Source organism: Limanda limanda, chromosome 12 (genome assembly GCF_963576545.1).
Source record: "Limanda limanda chromosome 12, fLimLim1.1, whole genome shotgun sequence".
Lineage (NCBI taxonomy): Eukaryota > Metazoa > Chordata > Actinopteri > Pleuronectiformes > Pleuronectidae > Limanda > Limanda limanda.
In genome coordinates this window covers 6,974,502-6,992,319 of record NC_083647.1, presented here as the reverse complement: position 1 = coordinate 6,992,319, position 17,818 = coordinate 6,974,502, and the positions used below count along the sequence as shown (strand labels likewise).

The window sequence follows — 17,818 nt, the reverse complement described above, 5'->3', positions numbered from 1 at the left end:
ATTTCCTTTGTCTAAAAATGGTGGATTCACCCTTTAAGGGTGAAGGGTGGAGGTTCAAGCTTTTAAAAAGAAGAGCGAGTATAGTTTCCATGAAGACGAGTCTCCAACAAATTAAACATCAGGTCCAGGATAAAAGTCACTGTCTGGCTGAGCTTACTTAAAGCTGAGTCATCAAATCATTTATTGAGAGTCTAATGTATATGAGATCTGAGTGTGATGGAGGACAGTCTGAGAACAGGAAGAGGACTGTCAGGGACATCATGTTTTTACATAATGGCACCAACTCCTGGGTCAAAACGAGGTCATATCTGACTGACAGTGAACAGCATGGTACTGCCATGTACAATTTAGATTCAGGCCTCTCTGTGCAACACTTAACAAGCGACGCTATTGAATAAAAGCCCTATTGAACAATGGTAGAAGCTCTCATTTAAACAATCAAGTAGATGGGTTTAGGCAGTGGGAGTCGGGGGGTAAATTATACACATATATTCATCAGGGTTTTGTAGCTACTTTATTGTCTTTAGACTAGACTCCTTAACCAAGCCCATAAACTAAATCTGACAAGGCCCCGTGTAGAGCAGCAGGAGCGGGAATAATCCTCTCGCTGCTCATCCCTCCTTGAACTGCCGGGAACCTTCTGGATCACAACAACAGCAAGTACAACATGAAGGAGCTGATATGGAGATCGGCTCCCAGGGAGGTTAAACAGTGGGTAACCACATAGCTCTCCGCAGCTGTGGGTGGGAAGCTTGAAAAGGAAAATCCTTCTGGATGTAGAACAAAGAACATATACATATATTTCTCTCTAGGTTTTGTCGGTCAGGCCAGTGTGATACAGTCTTGACTGGGAGACAGACTGTTAGCTTCATTTAGTATTAGTAATCACAAAACTTGAATAGCTTCAAACGAGGCTGGTTCTCCTTCAAATGTTCCTCAGGACAAACAACATTTCTAAATACTTACCAAAAAGAAAGATGATCTATCATAGACTCCCATAGAAATCAGGGTTTAAAACCTATTTGCCAAATTAGGTCTCATCATTACTGTGATCTGACCAGGGGACCACTTGTCAGAGAGACCAGTTCCATTAATGCAACAACAGAGTCATGTCATACTCACCATTCTGCTTCTATGGGTTTGTCTCTACAGCAAACTGGTTTCATCCATGAATTCTTTACATTTAGTTGTTGCCAATTCAACTCCACAATTCCTTTTCAGGTTGTTTCCCCCTGAAAGCTTCCCTGCTTCTCTAAAGATTTTTGATTTGAAAGTGCTTTGAGTTTCCCAGAGCAAGGCGATTAGAGGCAGACTCGAAGACGTTGTCGAAGTCAATGATACGAGACTTGAAAAAAAACCCACATCTGCAATGGTAGAACTGGTGAAAACTCAACTCCACTTGAGATATCCTCACATGCACTCGGCTACATGGTTTTGAAGCGCTGATGATAACTGTACCAAAACGTTAAGGTCAAGAATGACACAGTTATATAGATTGATATGAAAGTTTGGATGAGTTTGGATTGAGTGTAAATGTGATGTTGGTGCTTATGACCCTGTTCAGACCTCGTATTAACATTTGTCCTGACAGATCCAATCAAAACAGTAAGTACGGATATGAACACACCTCAACACATCTTAAGATACGATGACTCACTACATTCAGAGGTGGGACACATGTGGACACATTCTTTCCCACGTGCAAACGCAAATGCTTCCTGTGCCACATTTGAATTGTGCCTACTCAGCTGATCACCTATTTGAATGCGTCTCACTGTCCATATTTTGATTTATATGCGGTCACAATAACGACTGATGCTTTTCTTAAATTGGTCAAATCTTTCTTCATAGCAGCTCATCTATACACTCAGCCCCTCCTGACTCCTCCAATTCTCTCTCTCTTGCTTGTGGTGACACACTTGCACACACCGATACACACAGACACACACAGACACACACAAACACACGGACATGTCTGTAAAGTCTGACTGGATAAAACCAACATCATTTGGTCTTTGCTTACAGAAATGGCGTACTTGTTTATTTCATATATGCACAGGAGACAAATTCAGACACAATGTTATTACCAGGCCTGAACAGGGCCTGTGTCTCGTTGAAGGTCACTTAACAGTACTTCAAAAAAAGTAGAAGAGTGTAAATAAATAGTTTGAAGTTGGTGTGAGTCCTGCCCCCCCTAGGGCCAACGGCAATATCATTTGAACCCACTTTAATTCGATATATTCATTTTTTGCGAGTGTGTTCTGTTTTGATCTCCTGTGACGGTGATACTGGGGGCTTTAAACTGGTGTACACAGACAGAGCTTCCAGGCTTTTTTGATTTCAAAGGACTCAGGGTTTGTAAGGTTGACTGAGGATCCAACCGGATGCCAGTTTCTATGAGTTGAATTCTACTAAAAGCATGACGCACACTCCACTTTCACAGCCTTCAATGGGGAAACTTTAACCACTTTGATAGGTGATTGTGTTTTCTGTTTGGGCTTTTTACTGTGGCATACAGGACACCTTGCTCCCCTTTGTAATGCTGTGCACAACGCAAACAGGTGATCTTGAATATGCATGATGCAGTCAAATCATACCAAACTAAACTGCCTCCCTCACCATCTGACAAATCAGTCAGCGACAGGTGCAGTCCCCACCACCGTTTTCCCCAAAGCAGAATGAGCCAGTGTATGTGCACAAACTGAACACTGAATTGGTTTTTGTGCAGCTTCACTGACCTTGAGGCTCCAAAATTTAGTATGAAATGATAATAAATCCATTTTTAGCAGTTGGTCAGGTCCATTTCTAAAGCGTTGGCAGTGGAAACTGTGCAGTGGCAGCTGCTTCTTAAAAATGACTCCCTACTATTGACATGCAAGTGCTTCTCAATCATAGAGGCTTTTCACATGTTTTTTCTCTGTACAAATTAGAGATTATTCATAGCAATTAAAGCATTAAAATATTTTTTTTTAAACAGAAGCAAGATCATTTATTTATTGCTGTTCCCCTATTGAGGAAACACTTCTCTGGGGAAAAGTGCAGAATTTATTCATTCTATGGAGGAGCTCCCTGAATGGGATACAGTATATGCTTTGTCATGCAGGTCCTTAATTGGCTGGAGCAGCATTACCATTAAGTTAACTGGAAGTTCCTGGCCAGTGTTCCCAGTTGCTTGGGCCCGCCTACCCATATGCCAGTGGGCCGGTGCCAGTGCCTGAGCCCTGCACGCTGCACCCAGCCTGTGTGCTGCTTCTCTTTTGTGTTGAATACTTTTTTTGTTCACACTCAACATGCACCACACCATGACCATTTCAACCACACACCTGCACGCTCACTACTGATTCCCTGATACCACATCCTTAATTGATTTATGACAGTTTCTTTAATACATTTCAGTTTGTTAGACAGATTTGCAAATACATCTCCCTTGTTTGCTGTGGCCCACAAGCCGGTCGAAACAAATTGGGGGCTTGTCAGACGTACCTAGCTTTGGTTCGTTTTCACCGTTTCTCTTCTCAGAGTGAGTAAAATCTTTCTTACGTTATATGTATTCAGGGAATTTGCTTTACCTGAGCGCTTTGTGCAGAGCACTTGTCAGTCCAGTTTAATTGGCCGTGCGTTGGGATTCCCACCTGTCATTGATGATCACAATAATGTTACATCAAACAGCAGGTAACACATTTGTTTCATTTACAGTTGAGGACAGGATGGTGACAGTGACAAAGAGCAAGAATCAGGGTGCACCAGAGTCACGTTAGCTCATTTGGTCCCAGAAAGTATTCCACAGGTCCTATCTTCTGCTGAGCACATTCAGAAAATATCTGTCTTCAGTGAATAAACTCGCTCCCTGATGAAGATCAACAAATCATCCTACAAGTCCAGACAGGCAAACAAAGGTCTTCTCTTCACAGTGAAAGTGGCCTCAGAGCTGGACCTATCTGCGAGGATTGATGAAGTCGTATAACAGAGAAGACAGAAGCTGTCCGGAGGGAAGCGGCTCTACACACGACTGTGGCTAAAGACCATGCAGCCAGCTGTGCATCGTACAGAAACCTCCCAGACAGCCCATGTGTTATTTAGTGTTAACAGTCAGACCAGATCAGTGTGTTGTCATTTAGTAAGTTCATTAATCAGTCAGACACTGCCTCCACATGTCACATGGATTAGATGAATTTAAGCTCACGAAGCAGGGTGTCCTGCTATTCTTGTGACAAAATGGCTGAAAGAGTCATTTTACTCCACAGTAGATTATTCAGTTTGACTGATGATCCCCGTCTGACACAATATAAAACCACATTTTGGAGCTTTTACGTTATTTTTCTTGAGCAACATTTTACTTGTATAATAGTAAGTATAATCTGGAGAGATAATGACAACATTAGATTAGATTACATATAATTTAGTTGATGCTTTTAACCTACGCGATTGATGATAAGTGCATTCAACAGAGTTTCTGTAATATTCCATCATTTAACAGCACTTAACAGAGTAACTGTTATATACAGTTTAATTCTATTTTAACATTAAGAGCTATACTGACATCAGTTCACTGTCTCTACTCAAAATGAGTGGCCAATACGGGGATCGAACCCGCGACCTTGGCGTTATTAGCACCACGCTCTAACCAACTGAGCTAACCGGCCCTATTTACATTGGCTCCTGGGGTTGACAATAAAGTTGGTATCACTTTCACATATTCATTAATTCACTTACTCTTCATTTTAACCTGGGAGCACAGAGAGGTAGAGACCTCATTTAAAATAATGCAGACTTTGTTAAAAACACTTAAGCGTTCCAAGTCACCAAGACAGCACAAAAAAGTTTAAATTTGCCAAATTTAAAATGTACAAACCCAAGGAATAGATGCAATACATGACATTTTATTCAAAGCAAATGAATCAATTAAAACAAATGAATCAATTAAAACAAGAAGAGCTGGAGCTAAAAATTAGGCTGAAATTTAAAACTGAAACCGTGATAAAAATATGTTGAGCTTGAGATTATTCCACGTTGCAGGTGGACGATGAGAACAACTGTATTTACCGAGCTCAGTAAACCTCACTGAACAGGAAAAATGTGTGTGTACCAAAACAACAAGCAGAGCAGCCAATGGTGAAGCAGGAATCCACAAACTGTGACATATGTATACAGTGGACACGTTTTGAGTTCAGTTTTTAATCCATGACATTTGTTACTACTGCAGCAAAATATTAATTAAGTCCTTCCTAAATTGATGTATATGTTGTTGTTGATAAACTTACTAATAAAGCAGAGCAACATTGAGAGTCAGTTGCAGTTCACTTTACACTTGTAACTCTACAATTTTAAGTGCAACATTGTTCACTTGTAGCTCTGTTTTGGTCTCCACCATCTCCTCGGTCTCTTTGGCCCCTTTAGCTACTAAAAGGTGCTGCTGTTTAGTCATGGGCAGATGGTACACAGTGATTTAATCACAGGGTTTTTGCTGAAAACATCAGTCTTCAGCTGTCTCCTGTTAGTCTCGGTGTTAACAAACCTCAAGCCATGAAGGCCCATCGTGTGAGGTCAGGGTTGGAGGAGGGATTTACCTGTCTATGCAGGGGGAGGAGTTTTCGATGGGAGGTTATTAAAGGATGAGTCTAGCCAGACAAGTCTCTTTGTTTTAGACCATGTGGCCACCAGGAATTTGTTTGATTTCATTGTGCTGTTTGTTGCGAGAATTTATTTTCCATCCTTATTATTTCTATCTCACTTTTTTCTTGATTTTTACTGGTTCCTCACAGCCCATTATATTTGGTGGTAATAAATGAGAGAAATGTGTGTTTCTGATGAAGAATTCAGGTGCTTTTGGTGACTTAGTGGCTCCATAATTTATGTAACTAACTTCATGTATATGTAAATGAGATGAGTTTATTATCCAGACAAATCATCCATTCAATAAAAAACTCATCCATCCATTCATCCTTCTCTTCCGTCCATCAACCTAAATGGCTCTTTGGATCAATGTGTTTAAATTTGCACACTACCAGAAGATCTCTGTCCCAGAGCTGAAGTTTATTCAGTCAATTCAGGAATTTTACAAATTGATAGTCTTTTTCACTGGAGGTTTGAAATGCATGCGTTGGCTGTAAAAACCAAAACAATGATTTACAACATGCTGAAAAGCTCCACATCTCTGTGGGTTTGTCTCCACCACAAAGTTTTTTCTCTCCACTGTGGGAAGTACTAGCTCTCGGTTGGTACTGTTCAGGTCGATATCTCTATATTGTGAGATATCGACCTTATTTTGTTTAGCGTTCCACTTGGTTTAGACAGAACAGTGTAATCACAACTGTTTAAAAATGGCAAACCTTTGAAAATAAGATCTGAGCTGTAATAATTATCCTTTAAATACCACACAACCACAGACATTTACTATAGGTGTCACAATTACATGTGTAACTATTCTTCTTCCACGACCTGTCACAAACATAATTAACTCTGTTTCCTGCTTTAACAATTTTCAATAGCGATTGAAAGTGTTATTTACGACTTATTTGTTAGTATGTGACAGTTGCTGAAGTAAAAGGACAATTACCTTGCTTGGTTTAATATGAATAAAACATGCAATTGCACTGTGATTTAATGACTTAAATACATACATACACAAGTGTCATAAAGGACTAGAATAGATAACCCAACTATTTGTGGAACATCTACGCATATAATGAAAAAGTTTATACGAGCCTAATGAAGCCCCTGGGTCATGAGTTATGCACAGTAGAAATAAACTGTGATGAATCATTGATCTCCTGATGGTCCTTGTTGGAAATTCTAATGTTTCCCTTGTAGTCTGCCACTGTGGTTGAGAGGAAGCCCATTTTCTTCAGTCAAGCTCCCTTGTGGCTGAGAAAAATGTCACAAAGCTTGTAGCACTGGTAGAGCAAAGCTCCCAGGAGCTCCGTGACCTACATAGAAAAACGACTAATTCGGATCTTATAACTGTGTTGGAGGGTGGTCACAACAATCAAGTACATATGAGTATACAGGACGGTTACATACTGCACCGGTGTATGTTTGTGTAAAAAAATCATCTAACACTTGCTGTTTGGAATCATGGTCAAAGGAAATGAAATGTCAAAGATGTTATTTTGGCAGCTGTCCCTCTTCTGGGAGCTTTTGCCAAAAGGGACATAAGCCCTCCACTTTATCACATTTCATCCGGTTCATTCCACTCTGTTGACATTTTATTTACATTTAACACCATGGCATCATTAGATATAATGTTCATAGGGGGGTGTGGGTGGATCTGAGCGTTTATTAATGCATTAACTCACCTGAAAGTGTAATATAGTAAAGCATTAGGAATTGTTTGAAGCAGATAAGACGTGCAATAGTTCCCATTAGCATCCTAAAGATATATATCATTATCTGTGTGTATCTCGGGTGGTAAATTATAAATGGAGACGTCCCCGTCAATATCACTGCAAACATAACTGTTTGATTTTAAATAGTATAATTATATGCATTAAAGGCCCTTGTGCTAATTAGAGATGGAAAATAAACTGTTTGGAAGTATTGAAAGATTCCACCCCTGGTCAGATTCATTACAGTGGGGTTGTACAAAGAAGTATTTGTAACACATTTAGAATCTTAATTATGTGTTTTATGTTCTTGTAAAATTTTCATTGCAGAAAAAGAGATGAGACCATGTTATGTATTAAATGACTACATTAACGCACCAAAGATGTATGGCTGCGTTTACCTATACTTGACATTGACTGGTTGGTCGATGGGCGTGGGAGAAAATGAAATAACCAGATAATTTCAATATCGTCATGGCATTACCAGTAGCACCATGAACTTCAGGCCAATTTACGCAACATTAGTTTGAATGTGCCAAATGAATCTCCCTGTCATGGAAACGCTATGTCGCTGGAGTCAATGAATTCAAGCAAGCCTGCGAGCCTGGGCAACTCTGTTTCATGAGAGACCAGCCAAGTCCCTTTCTACTCAACTCTGTGAGATTAATTGTGCACATTAATAACGTGAAAGAGGCTTATTATATGCAACGCTTTCTCCATGACACCCATGTGTATCATTAAGTTGTTAATAGTAACTGTTTATGTTTGACTTTCTTTACTGGGTTGATGATTCAATAAAATGATTACAAAAAAAAGGCTACTGTGTTCTGTCAGATCATCTACCTTCAGTGATGGAAGGTTCACGTGAGACTCATATTTGAATTGGACAAATATGCGGTTTTCCCCATAAACCAAAACGTGGATCAGTATACATATTGTTGAAACACAAAAATATGTGCTTGCTTATATACAGTACACTGTGTGTGCAGCACAAGTTCCTGTCTTTATGGTTTACGCATGAAAACACTCAACTGATCATGTACGTGGTCCTTTATTTTTAAATTAGTGTGGTGTGTTGGTGTTCCGGAGACAATGACAGTTGCAGTCTGACCACAAGGTTCTCTTTTTAGGAAATGCAGAAACCTTTTGAAGGTTTTCATACATATAGAAACATTTTAAAGGATCTACTATTGAGTTTCAGTTCACATGTTTTCTTTGTCCTCCATGAATTCATTCAAAATTGATATGAATGAATTCAAATGATTTATATAAAGGCCCCTGAGTCTTTAAATTAATTATACAGGTATACAACACAATTATTTGTAGTGTCAACTATAAATATAATCTCCCCTACATCTTTTGCTCCCATGCAGTAACTCGTCCTGGCCAAACAATGTGCTTACACCATTTACAGGCTTCTTCCGATGTCCTTTGGCAAAGTAAATCTTTTAATTTCAAAAAAGCTATTTCAAAAAAGCATTTCAGGAACGGTATCGGCTTATAAATCGTAACTTGCTCCCAGACTAGTCTAAATGAAAAAAACGAATTTGTCTTTATCTTTTTTTTATTCAGGTGAATCAACCCTATAACTGTGCACATGTTTATGTATTGTGTGTTTACATGGGCCATTATCTTTGATTGATTTCACTTGTTAGATCAATCTTTATGGAGCAAATTAGATAGTTAATTAAACATTCAGCGAGTAGTAAGGATTTTAAGCTTTGAGACATTCGAGAGGATCATGCAAAATGCATAAATTCTGACGGCAGCTCAATACAAGGAACAAAGCCTTTATATTCGAGTAATCACACTGATTATGTGAATGCGTAAAGCTTAAGGTAAACCATAGTGATTAAATAAGAGTGCAACTTGTTTTCCCATTGAACCTCTTACTTTTATTTGCTTATGTGTTCATTCAAAGCACAAGTTTAGCTACAGCCTGCTTCACTCGCAGGCAGTTTGTGTCGCTTGCATGAAAAGAGGTGCAGAGACAACAAAAATGTTTTTCTACCGACTAAAGCTAATCTTTCTGAAAAGCTGTGATTGCATGGCTCGAGAACCACGATGACTCTCTCTCATGGGAAATTTCAAAGATTCTCAGTGATGACTTACCAAAAAGCAAAAAGCGACCTAAAATCCACCAGCAGGCGTTTTGATCACATTTAATTCAAATGTCTTGAATTCACCCCAAACATGTACGTCCTACCCAAGCATACTTCATGTCTGAAAAACATGACTGAAAAACACTTCTTCAAAAGCAGATGGTCTTTGAAAACAGAGGCCACGCGATGAAGACTTCACTCTGGTCTTCACACAGAGTCAGCTCCATAAAATGCACTCGATGCGCCTCTTCCTCCGTCTCTCGCACCATGACTCAGTTTTTTATGTCCCTTATCTTGTTGTCTGAGGCACTCTCCTTGCCTTTAAATCAATTTCCTCCATAGGGATTAATAAAGTTGTATTGAATTGAACGGAATTGAACATGAGCTGAAGCATATATGAAGATGCGAAGGCAGTGTGGCATCTCTTTTCACGTATTGAAATGAAATATAATGTGCTTATCCTAAATGCCTCTGACGGGATTAACCGCGTCGATTTAAGGTTTTTCCCCGAGGAGTTCAGCGCGAAACCACCCTGCCACACACACACACACACGCACACACACACACACACACGCACGCACGCACACACACATATTCTCACACACCCCACGTCTGTGGTGTAATTGCCTCGGTCGGGGCGGTGAAAGCTGAGGAGCACACAGCAGTAGCTCACTGATTCACAAGTGTTATTTATGCACAACCGAGTCGGCTGCTAGCTCTCGGCAACAACGCTACTGTCTCTGTCAGCACTGTCTGCTGCTCCCAATGAAAATGTAATAACACGCTCTGAGCTGCTGTTGTTTTGCCAGACGACTAACACTATTTGGGACGAGGACGAACACCCGAGGCGGTGCTGTTACTGCTGGTGGTAAATATGTCTGTACCACGGTTTCCTATTGGCAGCGTCAGCGGGGGGGGGGGGGGGATTGTGTCACGGCCAGAGGAGGATAATAGTTAAAAATAAAGACGTAATTCCCTTATGTAACAACATATAATAATCATATGGATAACCGGGCTCATATGCAAATTTCTCATTAAATCCCACTCGTAGTAATGATACTGGCAGTGAAAGTCATAACCAGCCTACAGCATCATCACAGAGACAACATGCAGTGACAGACCTCCTGGTGTAATTACAGCGATTTGACTCCCCCCCCTTCCACAAACACCCCAAACAATACATCTGTAGCAACATTTCCAGTCATACTCTTCTACAGAACAGGCATGTTTTTCCTGAGCAGCTAGTCTCGGCAGGGTGTATCCCCAAAGGGTCACAACTGACCCGACCACAAAGTGCGGAGCTGCTGTAATAGACAGACGCCTCGGCCTACATCAAAGCGCTCGCCGGGGCTGAGATTGAATCTCTCTCCGCCCACTGTTTCTGTTCCGAGCTGACATTCTGAGCCAGCGCTCCGGCTGCAGCCATGTCTTGATCACAGAGATGTGGTAGATATCTGTGAGACATGGCTAAACCGCTCTAGTCCCGGCCAAAGCCTTTCCTCCGGTGGCAAGGAACTCCCTTTTGTTGCCGTTCATGCAAATTTCATCGACTGAAAAAAAGGTATTATTCTCTGTTATGAAAACGGTTTTTCAAAGGAAACAGTTGTTTTCACAATAGACTATCACAGCCCCCCACACTTCATTCTGTAGTGCAGCTCTAGAACTTGTCCTTAACATGAAAACTCATCTTTTATTCATTACCTACAGCAGCACCACCTTAGCTGTGATCCCAATTTACATTTTAAATGACAATCCTTACAAAAACAAAATTATGCTACAGTTGAACAGTGGGGAATCCCTCTGGTGCTGCACATAAAAAAGGAAACATAATACAGTGGAATTTTCTGATTCACATTTTACACGTTAGGTCACATTGAGCCTGGTTAACAAATGAAATCTACAGAAACAAGTGCTTTGATCCATATCAAACTGTTTCCTTATCGTCGTTTAAAAGAATTTCAATGGGTACTTATGATGATCCAAATAATATTGTGAGACATTAGCCGTTTTCAATGAGAGTTGATAAAATAACACTTAAAACTCAGGCTGGTGAGTGGCCTTTGTAGACAGCTGAAGAGATCAAAATGGGAGAATATTTCCTGTCAGATGTGTTACATAAAAAACCATACTATGTTAGTTATGTTAGTTAGCAGTGGGATGAGTCATTATGATCATGAACTTTGACGTGAACTTTGTTTGACCTAGTGACGGCCACATTTCTTCAAGCTGAAGACCCACAGGAAAATGTGAAATACAGTTACATTGATCCGACCATTGTTTTGTGTGTCCTAACTCTCATACCTTCGGACACAATGGTGACTTCTTTGCAGTCTTCTCCAGATTGGCACATTCTATTCTATTCATTTCCGTTCTATTATATTTATATAGAATTCATAAAATTCATTAAAACACTGTACTTTACAGCGTTGAGAGAGATACAAACCAACCAGTTCTTACAATGACCAGGCACTTGACCACACTGGAGAGGAGAGACTCCATTTTACCCCACAGACAGAAGCAGACTGAAGGTTGCCTCACTGTTGCCTCGACCAGTTGATGTTTGACAACTGAACCTTAAGTTTTTCAGTTAGCCCTTTGAGTGCTTCGACTGGTCAGTGTGACCTGCACTAAAGCCAAAACATGAGTTGTGCTGTTAGCAGGGTTTTTTTCTTCGTGTTTTGACCATAGTACACAGGGATTCACTGATCTTCGCAGTGAGGTAAAATTCATGCCAAATAAAGAGCAATAAAAATGAGTCTTACCAACGTGTGTGTGTGAGAATTCTAGCAGAAGATTTGAAAATTTTCTTGGGGAAAAAGCACTCTAAAGTTTTGGGCCGGTTGAGAGACAACCAGGGGCAATGAACTTATCCGAAACTTGAATGTACCTTAATTGATTTTTGGGCCACTTTGCCACTCAGCTCAGCAGGCTGAAACACACTTAGCAGGTAGTCGCCTATTTGCAGATCCAGAGATAGTATTAACTTTTATTTGCAATTTGGTTTGTGTCCACCTGACAAAAGTATGTTCAATATTCACTTTCCTCCTGGCTCTGTTTTGTTTTCAACCAAGGTCTTGATCTGATGTCCATAGTCGCTATCTATTCTGCTGTTTGGTGCAGGGCAGCACAGGTTCCTGCAGCTGTGAATTAAATGAACCATGCCTTTCACCTTAAATGTAGTGGATGGGAGAAAATGAATAGTTTGAAATCTTGGCTGGTGTGGAAAGTTTAACCTCTCGGGTTCTTTTTTCTTCTGTTGTTTGCCAATCACTGTAATTCAAAAAGGAGAATTGCTACCTACTGTGTCAGGAGCTGGAACTAGAAATAAGTATGATTCATAAGAGAAAAATATTTAAAAACACTATGTAGAGAACCTTGGCATAGGATTAAAGTTCAGTGCAATCTGTTCAACTGCTTCAACAGTTTGAAGTAAAAGCAAGGGTCTAATCACTGTCTAACCTGTTAAAGCAAGGTTAATCTGACTGGCTACTGGCTTGTATGGTAGTGCTATGAAAGCCATGTGCTCAGTAAATCAGACGTCATTACCTCTATTCCTTTTTTTAAAAACTAAATACCTACTCTCATATCCAGCAGAGTACAAAATTGGTTCTATTTAACAAACTACATAAAATGTGATTGCAATGAAAGTAAGGAATAAGGAATAAAGGAGATCAAACAACACAGGAGTAAGAGAATTACGAATCGCATGTTAAAAATGCTTCCCTGTAAAAATATGTTTTGAGAAGTGATTTAAAGTAAGTATTTAATGTAAGTAAGGGCCAGCCCATGTTGAGCTTCGAGATGTATTAAAAGAGTCTGAAAATCAATCCTGAATTTAACAGACCTACAGGGTGTTTTAGTAAAAATACGAGCAGCAGCATTTTGAACAAGCCGCATACAAGTTACTAAGGCTTGTATAAACGGCGTTGCAGTAGTCCAGACGGGAAAAGACAAAGGCATGGATTATCTTTTCTGAGTCAGGGAGCGAAGAACAGATTTTAATTTTGGAAATATTTCGTAAATGGAAGTAGAATGATTTGATGATTTCATTAATGTGTGTTTTAAAATTCAGATGGGAATCAAATATGACACCTAGATATTTAGCTGTTGTTTTAATATTGGTTGCAAGGGGACCGAGAAATGATAAATGTTTGCCTGCTAGCTGTTAGAGACAGAAGATATTATTTCTGTTTTGTTTGAGTTTGACTGAAGGAAGTCGAGTGACATCCATTCCTTGATGGCAGTGAGGCACTCTATTAGACTTGAATGTCCAGTTTAAAAGAGAGGTTATTTTGGTGTCAGCGTCATAGGAATGATAGGATAAAGAGATGTGAAGAGACGGTATCTGCTTTCAATAACATACTGAGCTCATAGTATCCTGAATTTATCCAGAGGAGGCTTACATGAGAACATAAATGTCAGTTGCTGCAGATAATGTCCAAGTGAGACCATGTGAGAAAACAACGGATGAGTCACTGCAGGTGAGCCGGCACGTTTCTGACATGCGGTGAATACAAGACGGAGAGAGAACAGATACACACATCTCAGGATAAAAAAGAGGATATCCAGATCCAATTGTGCAGAGAGTCTAACGGGTAAATGACTATAGAGAGTTGCCCTACTGAAAAACTGTAACTGGTACATTTTAGTACTGTGGGTTGTGTATGCTGTTGTTGACAATGAAGCAATAGGCATTTCTTTCTGGTTGCTGGTTGTCAGCCATTACGTTTGCAAATCTCTTAAAGCCACTACCACTCCACTGTCAGATCATAGTGACAGTTTTAGCAAATATTCCAAAATTGGTATTCAAAATTTAGCCTGCTGCACATGTAATGATAGCACGTGTATTTGTTTGTGAATTTCTGGATAATGGTCTGTGGGAGTCTACCACACATGCCGCTGACAGAGCCTCAGGATGAGTTCCTCTGTCCACATCTTCTCCATCTCATTGAGAAATGCCAGATGAAGCTCCCTGAGCTCCCAAGGATAAGTGAGAACAGAGAATATGCTTTTCTTGAAGACTGAAATGAGGCCCAACATGCAGGTCAATGACATGGCGCCATAAACTTGATCTCATTTCATTGTGTGATCACATGGTTATGTAACACATATTGGTAGGAATGAGAGTAATATGGTAGCTGTAGGTGCTTAGTTGGTTAAGTATGAGTCATTCAAATAAGCTTACAAGGCCTATTTACACTGTAGTTAGTTATATGCAGAATGTATTACATATGAACATATGGAGATGCTCTGACTAACAAAATCGCTAGGCTAAGTGAGTGTTGTGTTAGCTTTAGCCAACATGAGAGGGAATCAATCTTCGCATCTGACTGTTAGCAAAATATAAAGTCATTCTATTCCTGTAAATTTTGTCAGACACTTTGGTTCAGCAGAACAACAGGTACATATAATTAGCTTATTTATACATCCAGCAGTAACAGTACTCAGTTTCTTTCTGAGACTGGAAAAGTGACCAACAGTAACTTAGCCGTGGCGAGTAAAGATCGGATAGGGGAGCTGTTCACATGTTTCTTAACAGGAATCGGTGCTGGAGAATCAGCTGCCGTTGCATATTACTTACATTGATGAGTCCCAGTCACCACGACTACAGAGCGCTGATTGCCTGTTTAATCAAAGTTTATTAACTTAACAAAAGACGTGAAGCCAATTAGATTAACAGCCATTGAGATGTGTGAGCCACAGACATAGATTTCAAGAATTATTTGATACATTTCTCATGGTTGCTTTACTGAAATCTGAAAAACTGAATTTTTGATAAAGCTTTTAAGTATAACTTTAGGAATAGATTTCTCACATTTTAAATAATATCCTGCATCTGTCCTGCATGTATTTGCATTGTATGCCTTCCCTCAAACAAGGAAAGGAGATAAAGAAAATTAAAAAACTACCACAAATGTATGGTTTCCCAGTAATATGTATTATTAGGAAAAGATCAATGCTGTGGCTGTAACAGTGACTACAATGCATATCTGTTGACCGTACTTCATTATCTCTTATCAGCCTGAATAGAAACCCATGTTTTGGTCCTTTTTCCCCAGCACTTACCACAAAGAAGAACCAGGCTGCCCAAAGCGACAAGAAGGCATTAAGACTTTCATTATGCAATTGATTGATGACAGGAAGCAGCATTTGTAGTACTAACTTCAGAACTAATGAGGAGAGTTGTGCAGATTTGTCGGCTTTGAAGTGAGGAGCTGAAACCCAAGTGGTCGGCTTTCACACCCACTGGCTGATTTAAGCGCATTATCTGCCATGATTGGTTCAACTTAGCTCCCCCATTTCTGCCTTTAGTGAGAGAGTGGCAGCTGAAAGCATACGCTTGATTAAAGAGCGGTGTCAGAACAAACGGCACCGCGGAGACACCGGCTGGATGGAGGACTAATGCAAAACATGCTGCTCTCCTCACGTACTGCTTGATGGACTCGTCTCTAGTCGAGGACGGCACAGTTTGGACTGACAGTGCGTCAGATCCTGCCATGAGTGACAGGCCGGTGCTACGTGTAACAGAAGATCTCATTTCAAGCAGTTCTTTAGCCAATGCATGACAATTCCAGCTGAATTATCATGGAGGCTTTGGATATAAGATTGGCCCTTGTCTTTCTTTTTCTCATACTTTCTTTATGCAAATGTCGTCTCGTAGATGGACTCAACCTTTTTTTCAAATTTGAGTCGTTGCCATGTTAATATCCTGTCATGATTGCCTCGAGTGTCGTGCAACAACACTGTAGCGGTGTTTGGAAAATAATTAAGGAGATGATGAACATGGCGTCGTAATCTTCGGTTGGATCAGTCATATCTCCTGTGGTTATGTGGAGACAGGAAGCATAAAAGAAATAAATGACGGTTAGAGCCAACACAGAGGATGCAATTACAGAAACTAAAATGGAGAAGTATTTCCACAGGCTTAACTATGCAGAAGATAATTAGATTGGTACAGAACATCACCAGCTTCAATGCAACTGAGGAGGTTACACTTTACTTCGACTCTTCCGGTGAGCACAGACCTCAATAAAGTCATTGTCATTATGACTGTTTGGAGAGTGCATTCCATATATGGACAGTAGATCAGCATCTTTAGATTCCATGCGAAGGATCGGCTTTGTCTGCTCTTCCCTTTGCATTATTTGTAAGATGACACAAACATGAACAGAGGGGGCTTGAAGATTACAAATTTTTTTTCGATAGCAAAAAGCACATGTGTTCCAAAGTTGAAGAGTTCACAAGCTCAAAAAGAACACGAATACAGCAGCTTTTGTAAGCAGGTCGTCTGGCTTGCTCTGGGCTCCTTGTGGGAGCATGTTGCACTGCTGGCACAACTGCTGTCCTGCTCAGTTGTGGTAGTGAAGAGAGCTCTCCAGCCGTCCCTGTACCCTTAAAAACGTTTAAACATCTGCTCCCTGGTAAAGGTGAATTTCTAGACTGGAAGTGGGAACATCGTAACCTCTCATGAGCCGTTGGACATGACCTGTGGATACAGTCCGGAGAATGGGGTCCAGACTTTCATTTCACTCATGGGAGGTTCTCTGCTCAGACATACCTTCACAACACCAACATATCTTCTGCATTATTGGGGTGAGGGGTGGAGCAGCAAGGAGAGACAGGAAGTGACGTAATCATTCCGCCGTGGAGATCACGTGATTTTGCTTACATCGGCAAGACAAACTAGCTTGACATTTCCGTCTGTGTCTTCTACGTGTGTGGCTAGTCTTTTTCATCCGGAGATACTTGTTTTCCATTTGGTTTAATTCGTCTGTTGTGTTTTAGAAGCACCATCCAAAGATATATATACATTATCAGTGTAGCTATTATTGTGTTAATTTTTCGTGGCGATCTTTTAATACCATTTTGACTAGAACAAATGTTATACCTTAAATGTAAGTACGGTGAGTAGTGTGGTTCCATTAAATGATAAGCGGTCTGGCCATATTAGCAACCAGCTGGACTGACTTGAACAGAGTGTGAAACAACGGTTATACATGTTGGTGATTAAACTCAACAGCAAATCAAAGGTCATGGTCACTATTCCGAATGACCAGTCACAAGAGCAGAGACGTTGGCCACTATCTCTGTGTCTAAAGTCTCTACTTGATCCTCTCTTTGAGGAAAGTAGATACAGTTCGCTTCACTTGGATCACACAATATGTGTGATGTTTTGTATGTGTGCATGTTTTGAGACCAATTAAATGCCATGTACGTAATTGCAGAGAGCCCAGGTGCCGGTTAAGTCAACAATATGAGAAGAGTTTTAATAGCTCACTCGGTAATGCTTGGTTAAGTGAGTCATCCTGTGACTCACCAAAGCATGGCACAGTGGAGCTCAAATTCTTAAATGGCTTTTTAATTTTTCCCAAAGTGAACCAATGGGTTGGATCA

At 40.3% G+C, this 17,818-nt stretch overlaps 1 non-coding gene across 1 annotated transcript; it reads right to left on the bottom strand.

Annotated features, from left to right (window-relative positions):
• Positions 1-4,569: 4,569 nt before the first annotated feature.
• On the bottom strand, positions 4,570-4,643 carry trnai-aau (transfer RNA isoleucine (anticodon AAU)). The gene has a single exon. It is a non-coding gene; the product is annotated as a tRNA-Ile (tRNA).
• Positions 4,644-17,818: the final 13,175 nt, after the last annotated feature.